The sequence below is a fragment of the Microcaecilia unicolor genome, chromosome 7 (assembly GCF_901765095.1).
Source record: "Microcaecilia unicolor chromosome 7, aMicUni1.1, whole genome shotgun sequence".
Classification (NCBI taxonomy): Eukaryota; Metazoa; Chordata; class Amphibia; order Gymnophiona; family Siphonopidae; genus Microcaecilia; species Microcaecilia unicolor.
Window position 1 is genome coordinate 151,098,170 of NC_044037.1, and position 12,412 is coordinate 151,110,581.

Sequence of the window (12,412 nt, forward strand, 5' to 3'; positions counted from 1 at the left end):
AGAGCATGGTTCGGGATAAGGTATCTTTCAAAGATATCACCATAACAGTGAGGATAGAGTATCCTGATAGTGAGGTTGCAAAAGAGATTGTAGTAGATCGGGTATCTTTAAATAACAATAAAAATCAGACAAAAGATTGCCAGTTAATACTGTCAAGTACTAAGCATGATGTACTTAGGAACAACAAACATAGTTTGAAATGTCTATATGCGAATGCCAGGAGCCTAAGAAATAAGATGGGGGAGTTAGAATATATTGCACTAAATGAAAAATTAGATATAATAGGCATCTCTGAGACCTGGTGGAAGGAGGATAACCAGTGGGACACTGTCATACCGGGTACAAATTATATCGTAGTGATAGGGTGAATCGGATTGGTGGAGGGGTAGCATTGTATATTAACGAGAGCCTTGAATCAAATAGATTGAAAAATTCTGCAGGAAGCAAAACACTCCTTGGAATCACTGTGGATTGAAATTCCATGTGCAAAGGGGGAAAAGGATAGTGATAGGAGTGTACTACCGTCCGCCTGGCCAGGACGAACAGACGGATGCGGAAATGTTAAAGGAAATCAGGGACGCAAACAAACTGGGCAACACAATAATAATGGGGGATTTCAATTACCCGCATATAGACTGGGTTAATGTAACATCTGTACACGTAAGGGACATAAGATTTCTTGATGAAATCAAGGACAGCTCATGGAACAGCTAGTTCAGGAGCCGACAAGAGAAGGAAAAATACTAGACTTAGTCCTTAGTGGTGCTCATGATCTAGTGCAGGGGGTAACGATACGAGGGCCGCTTGATAACAGTGATCATAATATGATCGGTTTTGATATTGGCATTGAAGGAAGTGAAACTAGGAAATCAAGTACGCTAGCGTTTAACTATAGAAAAGGTGATTACGACAAAATGAGAAAAATGGTGAAAAAAAAGACTGAAAGGAGCAGCTCGCAGAGTAAAAACTTGCATCAGGCGTGGATGCTGTTTAAAAACACCATCCTGGAGGTTCAGGACAAATATATTCCACGTATTAGAAAAAAGGGAAAAAAGACTAAACGTCAGCCGGCGTGGCTAAACAGTAAGATAAAGGAAATCATTAGAGCCAAAAAACAATCCTTCAGAAAGTGGAGAAGAGAACCAACTGAAAGTAACAGGATAGATCATAAGGAATGCCAAGCCAAATGCAAAGCGGAGATAAGGAGGGCAAAAAAGGACTTTGAGAAGAAATTAGCGTTGGAAGCAAAAATACATAGTAAAAACTTTTTTAGATACATTAAAAGCAGGAAACCGGCCAAAGAGTCGGTTGGGCCGCTGGACGAAAATGGTGTTAAAGGGGCGATCAAGGAGGACAAAGCCGTAGCGGAGAAATTAAATGATTCTTTGCTTCGGTCTTCACCGAGGAGGATTTGGGGGGGACACCGGTGCCGGAAAGAATATTTGAAGCGGGGGGAGTCGGAGAAACTATACAAATTCTCTGTAACCTTGGAGGATGTAATGGGTCAGTTCAGCAAGCTGAAGAGTAGTAAATCACCGGGGACCTGATGGTATTCATCCCAGAGTATTATAGAACTAAAAAATGAACTTGCGGAGCTACTGTTAGAAATATGCAATCTGTCCCTAAATCGAGTGTATACCGGAAGACTGGAGGGTAGCCAATGTTACTCCGATTTTAAGAAAGGTTCCAGAGGAGATCCGGGAAATTATAGACCGGTGAGTCTGCCGTCGGTGCCGGGCAAGATGGTGGAGGCTATTATTAAGAATAAAATTGCAGAGCATATACAAAAACATGGACTGATGAGACAAAGTCAGCACGGATTTAGTGAAGGGAAGTCTTGCCTCACCAATCTAATGCATTTTTTTGAGGGGGTAAGCAAACATGTGGACAATGGGGAGCCGGTTGATATTGTATATCTGGATTTTCAGAAGGGTGTTGACAAAGTGCCGCACGAAAGACTCCTGAAGAAATTGCAGAGTCATGGAATCGGAGGTAGGGTATTATTATGGATTAAGAACTGGTTGAAAGATAGGAAGCAGAGAGTAGGATTGCGTGGCCAGTATTCTCAGTGGAGGAGGGTAGTTAGTGGGGTCCCGCAGGGGTCTGTGCTGGGTCCGTTGCTTTTTAATGTATTTATAAATGACCTAGAGATGGGAATAACTAGTGAGGTAATTAAATTCGCCGATGACACAAAATTATTCAGGGTCGTCAAGTCGCAGGACGGAATGTGAACGATTACAGGAGGACCTTGCGAGACTGGGAGAATGGGCGTGCAAGTGGCAGATGAAGTTCAATGTTGACAAGTGCAAAGTGATGCATGTGGGTAAGAGGAACCCGAATTATAGCTACGTCTTGCAAGGTTCCGCGTTAGGAGTTACGGATCAAGAAAGGGATCTGGGTGTCGTCGTCGATGATACGCTGAAACCTTCTGCTCAGTGTGCTGCTGCGGCTAGGAAAGCGAATAGAATGTTGGGTGTTATTAGGAAGGGTATGGAGTCCAGGTGTGCGGATGTTATAATGCCGTTGTATCGCTCCATGGTGCGACCGCACCTGGAGTATTGTGTTCAGTACTGGTCTCCGTATCTCAAAAAGATATAGTAGAATTGGAAAAGGTACAGCGAAGGGCGACGAAATGATAGTGGGGATGGGACGACTTTCCTATGAAGAGAGGCTGAGAAGGCTAGGGCTTTTCAGCTTGGAGAAGAGACGGCTGAGGGGAGATATGATAGAAGTGTATAAAATAATGAGTGGAATGGATCGGGTGGATGTGAAGCGACTGTTCACGCTATCCAAAAATACTAGGACTAGAGGGCATGAGTTGAAGCTACAGTGTGGTAAATTTAAACGAATCGGAGAAAATTTTTCTTCACCCAACGTGTAATTAGACTCTGGAATTCATTACCGGAGAACGTGGTACGGGCGGTTAGCTTGACGGAGTTTAAAAAGGGGTTAGATAGATTCCTAAAGGACAAGTCCATAGACCGCTATTAAATGGACTTGGAAAAATTCCGCATTTTTAGGTATAACTTGTCTGGAATGTTTTTACGTTTGGGGAGCGTGCCAGGTGCCCTTGACCTGGATTGGCCACTGTCGGTGACAGGATGCTGGGCTAGATGGACCTTTGGTCTTTCCCAGTATGGCACTACTTATGTACTTATGTACTTATTAATTCCCTTATCCCATATTTGTCCTGTTTGTCTGTCCTGATTAGATTGCAAGCTCATTCGAGCAGGGACTGTCTCTTCATGCTCAAGTGTACAGCACTGCATACGTTTATTAGCACTATAGAAAAGATTAGTAGTCTTTCCTCTCCTTTCTGGCTTCTCCCACATAGTTCCATCATTCCCAGCATGTTCCTCCCTCCACCCTTCTGCCCTCTCCCCCATGGTCCAGAATTTCTCCCTTGCTTCCCTCACTCCCATTGTCCAGCATCTCTCCATCATTCCCTACTGCTCCTGGATCCATCATGTCCCTCTTTCTCCCCTTTCCACCTCCTGTGTATCTCTCCCTCCCTCCTCTCTCCTATTGTCCAATCTCTCTCTCCAACCCTTGTGCCCCAGATCCAACATCTTTCCCTTCCTCCCCAGATCCATCATATCTCCCTTCCTCTCCTCCCTCATCATGCTTAACATTTCTCCTTCTCTCTCCCATGTCCCATCTCTCTATCATCCCCTCCCCTCTCCATGCCGTATCTCTCCCTCCCTTTCCTGCATCTCTCCCTTCCTCCCCTCCACCCTACCCCATATACAACACTTCTCCCTCTCTTGCCTATCTCCCACCACCATTGTCAAGCATCTCTTTCTCCCTCCCTTGTGCCCCAGTTCCAACATCTCCCCTTCACCAATATGCCCAATATTTCTCCCTCTCGCGCACCTCCTCTCTGTGCAGTATTTCTCCCTCTCCATCTCCCCAACCCCATGTAGCATCTCTTCCCTCTCCCTCCCCATGCAGCATCTCTCCTTCCCTCTCTTGCCCCCCATGCAGCATCTCTCCTTCCCTCTCTTGCCCCCCCATGTAGCAACTCCCCTTCCCTCTCTCCCCCCGTGCAGCAACTCTCCTTCCTTCTCTCTCCCCCCTGCAGCATCTCTTCTTCATTCCTTCCCTCACTTCATCCATCCCATCCCATGACTCTTATTGCTTCAGCATGTCCCTGGCAGTAGCAGCGATCCTATACATTGCCAGCTGCTAACCCGGAAGCCTCCCCTCTGTTGCGTCCCACCCAGGCAGAGAAACAGGACGCTGCAGCAGAGGAGAGGCTTCCAGGTTAGTGGCAGGCAGAGTTTATGAATCGCTGCCAGGGATCCACTGAAGCAAAGAGAGTCGTAGGATGGATAAGGTGAGGGAAAGGAAGGGAAGGAATGAAGAAGAGATGCTTCATGGGCCCCATTGGAAGAAAGCGACTTAGGACAGCAGAAGCCCAGCCTGTTCCGCCAGCACTGTTAAGATGCACCTGCTGCTGGGTGGGCCTGAGCCCAAACTGTGTGGGCCCAGGGCCACCCATGGCTACGCCCCTGGGTAGCAATTCAGTAGAGAAAAGAGGTCCACCGGAAAGGAAGAGTTGGTTTCTCTAGAGGGAAGGAAGGAGGCCAATCAGAAGGAAGGGCAAGTTCTCAGAGGCAAGAGGGAAGAAAAGGTTTCCCTGGGAGGAAACCACAACCCACAGCCTGCCAGAAGCAAAAGGGATTTCCCCTACAGAACTGTGAGAGGCAGGGAGCCTAGTAATGGAAAAGCAGAGAGGCTGAAAAATTGTAGTGAAGGAACTGATAACCCTGTAAGTTGGATGGAGTGTTGGACCCATATGTCCCTAAGAGTCCAATATGCAGGGCCGGTCTTAGGGCGAGGCGACCAAGGCGACCGCATAGGGTCTCGCGCTCAAGGGGGCCCCTCATGGTGCGCCTGAACTCCGCCCCAACCGCCAGAGTTCCAGTCCCCCTCCCTCTGAAGTTTAAAAGTCATCTAAGTTACCTCGTCGGGGATACGGCGGCAGGCGGCAGCAGTGAAAAGTGTATGAGCTGCTCGGCGCTTCAGGAGCCTTCCCTTCCCTCTCTCAGCTCTGGTCCGGCCCTTGCGGAAACAGGAAATCAGGGTGGGAGTTGGGACCAGAGCTGAGAGAGAGAAAGGAAGGCTCCTGAAGCGCCGAGCTCGCACGCTTTTCACTGCTGCTGCCTGCTGCTGTAACCCGATGAGGTAAGATGATTTTTAAAATTCGGAGGGAGGGCGGGAGGCCCCTGGAGCTTGGAGGGAGGCCTCAGAGGGAGGGGGGCCTTGGAGCTGGGAGGGAGGGAGGATCTTGGAGCTGGAAGGGAGGGGGATGGTCCTGGAGCTCAGAGGGAGGGAGGGGGGTTGGTCCTGGAGCCAGGGGCATATCTGCGTGGGCCACAGGGGCCTGGGCCCCCGCAGATTTCGCCCTGGATCCCCCTACCGCCACCAACACCTACCTTTGCTGGTGGGGGACCCCAACCCCCGCCAGCCGAGGTCCGCTTCCTCTTAAAATATTCCTTGATCTGAGGTCTTTAAGTTGTTCGTCCTCGCTCCCACTCCTCCGTGCTGCTGTTCAAACTCTGTGGAATCCAGTTTCGGAGTCTGTCTGACGTCGCAGCATGTTGTACGTCATCCTGCACGTACAACGTGCTGCGACGTCAGACAGACTCCGAAACTGGATTCCGCAGAGTTTGAACAGCAGCACGGAGGAGTGGGAGTGAGGATGAACAACTTAAAAGACCTCAGCTCAAGGAATATTTTTAGAGGAAGCGGACCTCGGCTGGCGGGGGTTGGGGTCCCCTCGCCAGCAAAGGTAGGTGTTGGCGGCGGTAGGGGGTGGTGGTGACGGCGGCAGGGGGGGTGGCAATGGCAGCAGGGGGGTGGCAATGGCGACGGGGGGGGGGCTATAATGTGCCCCCCCACTCTGGCTCTGGCCTCCCTACTGCCGAACCCCAGATATGCCCCTGCCTGGAGCTCGGAGGGAGCTCAGAGGGAGGGGTGGCCGGCCCTTGAGCTTGGAGGGGTGGAGCTAGGGTGGGGCGGGGCTAGGATGGGGCCCCATCAAATTGGTCTGCACAGGGCCCCGCACTTGCTAAGACCGGCCCTGCCAATATGGAAATTTGAAGGGGAGCTGTGCAGCTAGATTATTTGAACTACAGGAGAAGGTTGAGAGGGAAGGTTTCAGCCCTAAGCCCAGTGATTTAAGTAGGTACCTGCCAGGACTGGAGAGACAGGCAGTATCTAGAGTCAAAACCCTGATTAATCAGGAAGGCTACAGCAGGGAAGTATATGTGATTCCTAGGGTGTTAAAACAAACTGGGGAGGAAAGGTTTTAGACAAAGCAGTTACCTGGTTGGGTTAAAGGGACCAGCAGCTGCTGAGCCAGAAAACTGATTCACTAAAGTTGCAGAAAGGTTGCAGCTGGCATGGATCTGGGAAAGGAAGCAGATAGGAGTTAGCTCCAGCTTGTATGGAATGAAAGGGATAGTATAAGCTCATTCCTAAGATTCTCTGATAATAAATGTGCCCTCAGGTTTAGGAAGAGGTAAAAGTTACTCTACCGGGGTTGTAAAGCAGATTAATAAAAACTGTTTAAGTGTTTTAAAAGAAAGGTGTGGACTTCTGCTTTGTCTGGAAGACTGGTATACAGGGGATATTTGTGGATGATCCGCATACCAGGGACAGCCTGTGGGAGGCAATATTGTTTTTGTTGAGTTTAGAAGGGTTAGGTTGGTGCCATTCAGCCCCTCTTGTTGTTTGGCACACTTACTGAATCCCCTATTGAAAATGTCACTGCACGCCACTGCCATCCTCCAAATCTCAGGTACTGTAGCTGACTTTGATGATAGATTACAGATTAACAGCAACAAATCTGTATTTTCATCTTAGTCCTTTCAGTGTGCACCATTAAATCTTCCAGGTTCTTTGTGATGTACTTCAGTTCCTCTGTGCCATCACCATCAATAGGGTTTACGTCATGGGTTTCTCCCAGACATCATCTTTAGTAAAGACTGAAATGGAGAATTTTTAGTTTTTCTGCTTCCTAAAGTGCCCCCTTTACCTCTTGGGCATGAAACTATATTTAGTTTTGTAAGCTGCATTGATATATTTCTACTGATGTGCAGGATAGTAAGTCTTTAATAAATCTGAAACCTGAAATGGTCCAACTAACTCCCTCATAGGCATTTTGCTTCAAATATACTTGGAAGAAGTTGTCATTATTAGTTTTGCCTTTAAGGTGTGTCAGCATTACCTTATGAGTGCAAGGCCCCAACCCCTGAAAATTAGCCTAACTGAGACTTTGTGGCCTAGTCTGAGTGTCAGCCAAAGGCCTCTGGGAGAGAGTGCAAGTAACACTGACCTTCCTCCCCCCTCTTAGAGGCAGATGCACTAAAGCTTAATGAGCCTTTAATGACCCTCCAACGAGGAAAATTTGATCCGTTGCATGCATCAAAGGGCTTTTACCGAGGAAGCCAGCAGCTAATGAAAACGGAATGGAGATGAGCAATTAGTGTGAAAACCCCATTGAAACGAGATGCACTAACCTTTTCCGATTGCCTTTACGCAGGAAAAAGGCAGGAAATCTAACGAGAGGTCTGGACCTCTCGTTAGGACAGCTCTGTGCCAGGAAAAATAGTAAAGTGAAAAAACAAACAAACTGTGAGCCAATCCCAGCGCATTAGCAGAGCTAATAGCGCTGTGATTGGTCAAAAGGAAACTGAAAGGCACAATCCATAAACAGAAGCCTCTACAAGCCCCAAGGAGTTCAAAAATATTTTTTTTCTAGGCATGCATCCCCGTCCTCAGACTGCAAACAAAACACACGTTGCTTAGAAGGAGAAAAAAATAAAGGCTTCATCATCTGTCTCTCGATCAGCAACAGAGAACATTTTTCATGGCAATAAATCCAGGGGCAGGAGGAAGAAATGGTCCCCAGAACTTCATGCCACTCTTTGCCGTTCTAAATTAAAATAACGAAGAATGCACCAAAAAAAAAAGTCACACACTTGCCCCCCCCCCACCCGAGGTCGCCGTTCCCCCTGCCCCACTTCCCCCTGCATTCTCAATTAAAAAGCAAACGTACCTTTAGCAGCCCCGGCCCCCTCCCTTCCTCACTACTCTGTCTCCCCTCAGCTCCGCCTCCCGACATCCTCCGCCCTGTGCCCCGCCCCTCTTGGGGTCGTCACCGCCATTCCCCTCCTCCACCGGGACCCCTCCCTGTTACCGGGCCCGTGCAGCACCTCTCTTCTCTGTCCGAAGGCGCTGCACGAGCAAGAAGAAAAGCTGATGCCTGTCTTCGCACAGCTTCGGTCGCACGTCTCTCTTCTCCTGTGCCCGCCCCGGTCTGACGTCAGTAACCTACTTAGGTAACCGACGTCAGACAGGGGCGGGCCCAGGAGGAGAGAGACGCGCGACAGAAGCTGGGCGAAGGCAGGCATCAGCTTTCTTCTTGCCCGTGCAGCGCCTTCGGACAGAGGAGAGAGGCGCTGCACGGGCCCGGTAAGAGGGAGGGGGGCCCGGTGGAGGAGGGGAATGGTGGCGACGACCCCAAGAGGGGGCGGGGCACAGGGCGGAGGATGTCGGGAGGTGGAGCTGAGGGGAGACAGAGTAGTGAGGAAGGGAGGGGGGCCGGGGCTGCTAAAGGTACGTTTGCTTTTTAATTTAGAATGCAGGGGGAAGTGGGGCAGGGGGGAACGGCGACCTCGGGTGGGGGGGGGGGGCAAGGACGGCCATACAGGACGCTCCTGACGAGCGCCTTTGCCTCCTCCCGACCCTTTTTTTATTTTTGTTTTTATTTTGGAGCCATGTGCTTGTGTTTTGACTGTGTTTTGACTGTTTGTGGCATGCGCAGAGCAGCTAACATAACGCTTGGCTGCTCTGCGCATGATTTGGGGGCCGATTAACGATGTGTATTGTGATTCTTTGATACATTGTACGTTTCAATACCGATCTCAGCATGTGTGACTTTTTTTTTTGGTGCATTCTTCGTTATTTTAAAATCGTTAGGGACTTTAACGATTTAGATTTTTTTACGTTTGGTTGCTGCATCTGCCTCTTAGTCTGATCTCTGGGAAACAATAGAAATAAACCACTGTCTTCATAACTGTGCCTTCACAGAGACTCACACCTCCTTGGTAAAACTAACCAAATTATATCACAGGCTGGTGCATGGGAAAATAATTCAGTTATTTAAACCCAGAGAGGGACAAAGGGACACTCACATACACCCCTTAAAACACACATCCACACACCCCCTCGTGCAGCCATTCCACACCCTCTCAGCCCTGACAGAGACAGACACTCATTCCCTGACAAACATCAGGCAGACCCCGAGACACATAGAAACAGTGCTGTATTATCTTTCTGCCCTAAGTGCTGTAAGCCTATTTCTAGATAAAATACCTTTTGCCAACCCTCAGCTGTGTGTTGTATTATTACTGCTACCAAACTCACAGCCCCTAAGAAGTGGACCCGGGACCAGAGAAAGGAACACAGAACCAGACGAAAGCCAAAGCTGACATCTGATCTCTAGGACCACAAACGGACATGGTGAATTTATTTTCAAATTCTCTTTTGGTGTTTTTTTTAAAGCATTGCTTTTATCTTTCAATTCTTTATGCTCTTTCCTATATTCTTGATTTGTATTCATGTAATATTTTTGAAAAATGCCTTTTTCATTTTAATAACCTCCTTTTACCTCACCATTTAACTGTGCTGGAAGTTGTAGTCTTCTGTCAATCCTCTCTAATGCATGAAATACAGATCATAGTTTTATGGGAAGTTGTCTTTATTAATATTTCAAATATAACCCAACCAACAATAAGCAATAGGTACTCTCATGTGACATGAAGTTAAAATATAGAAAATAATCCTGCAACAGCAACGCACTTAATAAAACACAGAGCATTACAACAAAACCTCCCTCCTATCCCTCTCTGCTCCTTCCTCAGAGGATTCCTTACATGAATGATGTTAGCAATTAGACTTCTAAGTCATTTATCAAAATAGAGCAGACTTTTACAGTTAGTGTCCTAGAATGATGTCCACAATCTCAGGAAACAACGTTTAACAGGTCATCCCCTTGGCTCCACAGAAAGTCGCTCCATGTGTAAGAGCTCATGTATTTGGGATCTCTATTGAGTCAAAATAGGTGGGTCAGGTTGAATCCATTGGAGTAAAATGCAATGTTTAGCAATCAGAAAAGCTTTGCGAAGAAATAAGTCAATAAGACGGGATCCTCGTGAGTATGGGACTATCATCTAATTGACTAATCTTCGGACTGATAGTCCCATTGACTGCTATACATGTTCAAGTGTGTCCAAAGGGTCTTCCCAGAACTTTTTTTATTGGGGGAATTTGCAGATGTAGTACTTATAAGATGCTGATTTTTCTCCATATTTGACACAAGATCCATCCATTGGACAGCCTATCTTCTGAGCCCAGGATGGGTGAATATACATTCCTATAGACATTTATAATGGAGCTCCTGTAGCGTCTGCTTTCCTGTATAAGAGGTGCAGAGCAAAGGCTAAGGAGAACCTTTTGATATCTTGGAATCCAAAGTCTGTAATCCCCGGGCCACTATGCGATGTAGTGGATATAATGAAATGGGGACGTGATATACCGCCTTTCTGAGGTTTTTGCAACTACATTCAAAGCGGTTTACATATATTCAGGTACTTATTTTGTAATATAAGTACCTGAATATTAAGGCAATGGAATCACCATGGCCTCATAATTATGTCCCATGAGACCCTTGTTAATTGCTAATATAGGCCAGGATTCATCAAACTGAGGGTCCTTGAATGCTTCTGGATATTTCTTCACTACAGAGTCTGCATAATGTTGGAGTTGTAGATGGCAATACCTAGGGTTACCATATGGCTCCAGAAAAAGGAGGACGGATTGAGCCAGCCGGGTTTTACTTCCATTGCTTTCAATGGAAAGCAATTACTTTCATTGGAAGTAATTGAGCCAGCCGGGTTTTACTTCCATTGCTTGGAATGGAAGTAAAACCTGGCTGGCTCAATCCGTCCTCCTTTTTCTGGAGCCATATGGTAACCCTAGCGATATCAGTCTGATGCGGGTAAGTCATAAGCCTCATACAGTTGTTCAAAAGATAAAGATGTCAGGCTATCCTCATCCACGACATCTCTCAACATGTCAATGTACAAAATCATCTCCACCAGGTCCTGGCTCAAAATTGGCATGTCCCCTAGGGTGAGGCAGGGATATGATACATTATTTCTGAGCAAACTGAATACACTCATCTAGCCAGTTAATTAATTTATCAAATTTATATTCTCCCTTCTTTAAGTTGACACAATTCATTGATCACAAATGTGATGGTGGAGTTTGAACTGTCTGAATCCCAGGTCAGTTACTGGCACTTCAGTAACTCCTTGTTGAATGACTAAAGCTTTGTGCTGTCAGTTCAGGAGTTTTGAGACAACTAGCCTCACTACTAGGCAGATTTTCCCTTACTAGATGGAAAATCTCTTCACTGAGAAATAGTACAATATTCTATCCATCTTCTCCTTTCTGTCCTTCCAAGCTACCCTGCGACAAGAATCACAACTACATTTCATATGTGCCTTTTCTGGAGAAGCTGCTGTGATGCCTGTTTTATAAGATTTGGAAGAAAACAGACTGCCACATTTGTATGCAAACCCTCTTTCCTCTGCACAGCTAGCATGGAATCTGAGCAGAAAAGAACAGAATGAAACAGTCATGGTTATCTTTAGCTTAATCCTTAGAGATGGGGACTCAGCTGTAATCAGAACAGCCCTGAAATCTTGAAGGAGCAGTGGGACAGGTCTCCCTGGCAGCAGGCAGGGTTGCTGAAAGTTTCCGACAGCAACATTTTTCTTGTAGACAGGCTTTTAAGACAATGAGCTATGAGTTCCATTGCTTCCTGTAGCATGGGTGGAAGTAACAAGATTGTTAATCTTTTTAATATTGTGTCTTAGTTTCTTGCGAGGATGTGTTTGTGGAGAATTTGTGACCTAGTATCAACTGTTAATGCTGATCTATTATTCTCTCAGTAGCAAATATCAACTAATTGGAGAGCATGCATTTCCATTGTGTACCTATTACCTTGCATAATATTGAACATATTATGTGCTGTCTGTGAAGAGCCAGGGTTTCCAGGGCATCTTTTATTGGATGGGAGAAAGTATTGTGATATGATTTCAGAGCAGTGTAGTATGATTTTCTTTGTACCACAACAAATATTTCTGACTACACTAATCATTAACCTGATGATTTCCTTGTGCTTAATTATTTCCCTCCTTCTTTAAACACAGACATACAAAACCTCTCTACCCAGATCAGTGAAGTAGCATAATTATTGTTTGCTAGCATAAAGCAGGCACATGAAAAGGCAATTCTATAAGCTGGAGACTAAGGGCTCATTTTCAAAAGAGAAAAA